The sequence below is a fragment of the Carlito syrichta genome, unplaced genomic scaffold (assembly GCF_000164805.1).
Source record: "Carlito syrichta isolate Samal-C Ts95f unplaced genomic scaffold, Tarsius_syrichta-2.0.1 Scaffold309322, whole genome shotgun sequence".
NCBI lineage: Eukaryota > Metazoa > Chordata > Mammalia > Primates > Tarsiidae > Carlito > Carlito syrichta.
The window spans coordinates 275909-278172 of NW_007253418.1; positions in this window are offsets into that span (position 1 = coordinate 275909).

Here is a 2264-nt window from a genome sequence, read left to right on the forward strand (position 1 = left end):
TCTACAATAAATCAAAAAATTAGCCAGGCATGGTAGCGCATGCCTATAGTTCTGGCTACTTGGAAGGTTGAGGCAGAAGGATCACCAGAGCCCAGCAGTTCAATGCTGGGGTGGCCGTGAGTGTGCCACTGCACTCCAGCCTGGGTGATGGAGCGAGACTCTGATTCAAAAAACAAAAAAGCCCAGCCCCAGTCATTTCCTTCCTGAAGATGAGCTGGTGACATCATCTTCTCAGATGTCAGACACCCGTTCAGATTCTTGGTAAATCATGACTCACTGTTCACATTCACTAGAACACACAGGGTTTAGGGCCAACACACGCATCACTTGACAGGCTTGCTCCAACAAATGGACAGGAGGGGAACAAACTGGCTTGGCTCACGAGAGAGAGAAGAGACCGGAACAAGCCTCTGTTGGCAGTCACAGGCACTCACAGACTCTTAGATCCATGGGGGACCCAAGAGATCATTAGTGTAACCCCTTACTTTACAGATGGGCCTGCTGAGGATAAGAAATCATCAGTGAGGCTATTCAGCAAGAAATGAAGTCTTCTAGGTCTGGAAGTCTTAGGGATCAGCTTTTAGCCTCCTGGATTGTTTTCAACCCCAGAAACTTGAAGTACTCAGTGAAGTTGAGCCCATAGACAAATATCCCTGTGCAGCACAAGGCCAAGAATGACCCGGTGGTGGAGGAAGCTGCTGTTGGTTTTAGACCCTGACTCTGGGACCCTCCTGTGATGACCCCATCACCGGGGCTTCCTGAGTCAGGGTTGAAAGGGAGGTGGAGGAGCTCCAGCCTATCAAAGGTAGTTTAGCCCCAAGTCTAACCCACCTCAGTCCTGTCCCTGTAGTAACTAGCCAGAGAGATCATATACCAGGCTGTTGTCCACCTTTATTAAAAAAAAAAAAAGACTTTCAACTTTCACCTCTATTCCTCTCCTTGACTTTCCAGAGGGATAGGAGTATATGGAAGCACCTTGGGTACTGTGAGGGCTCCCCAGGAAAGAGACACAGTCATCACCACAGGCCACATCTGTATATTCCAGGATGTGAGATCAGTGTCCCTCCTTTCCACCTTGTGGTTCTTGAGGCTTCACCTGTTACCACAAGTGGTCAGGCCCCAGAATGCCCATCATTTTCTAAACCTACTTAAGGACTTGAAGCTTCTAATTCAGAACAAACTTTCATTTCCTTTTTTTAAAAAAAACAACCAGGCATTTTTCCTTGGGCGCTGAAAGGCTGCTCTGCCCTCCCACCCACCGTCTTGTCTGGCTGGGAGTTCTTCCTGTTAAGTCTCCAGGGCCATGCACACCAAGGAGCGCACAAATTGTCAGCCCAGCCCAGCAGCACCTCCAGAGATATGAGCAAAGACTCTCACTAGCCCTGGGCTGAGAGCTCCCTGAGGCCCCAGGAGGGAGGTGGTCCCAGTGCTCTTCAGAGGCACGACTGTCCTTCCTCAGGCTCTAGGGTCCTGCTCCTGACCCTCAGGAGGTGGGAGGGTGGGGGCAGATCCCCCAATTGCAGCGTGGCCAGGAAAGAGATTCTGGTGCATCATCATCTTTCTTTCATCCTTCTCAAGTCATTTTAAATCTGAAGTCCAGTCTTAGGCTTTGATACACAGCGATTGGAGAGAGTCACTTGGTCCAACTTACCCTGACAGCAGAAATGGACTCTGGGAGGCTGAATAAAAAATAATGCAAAGCTGGGCTCAGTGGCTCAGCCTGTAATCTCGTGCCTTTGGGAGGCTGAGGTAAGTGGATTGCCTGAACCCGTGGGGTTGAGACCGACTGGGCAACTTGGCGAGACCTCATCTCTACAATAAATCAAAAAAATTAGCCGGGCGTGGTTGCGCACACCTGTAGTTCCAGATACTTGGAAGGCTGAGGCGGAAGGATCGCTGGAGCCCAGCAGGTCGAGGCTGCGGTGGCCGGGAGCAGCCACTGCACTCCAGTCTGGGTGACTGAGTGAGACTCCAACTCAAAAAAAAAAAAAATAGAAAAATATACATAGAGCATGATACCAATTTAGTAAAGAAAAAAACAAAAATACTAAGACTAGAAGAATAAGCACTAAACCACAAGTAGTAATTTTTAAAATTGATCTTTTAAATTCACAAATAAAAATTGTATATATTTATCACGTATAACATGTTATTTTGAAATATGTATAATCAGTGGTTATTTTTGGATGGTAGTGTTACCATTGATTTTACTTTTCATCATTAAGTCATTTTAGATTTTTATTTTCTCTATAAAGGAACACATA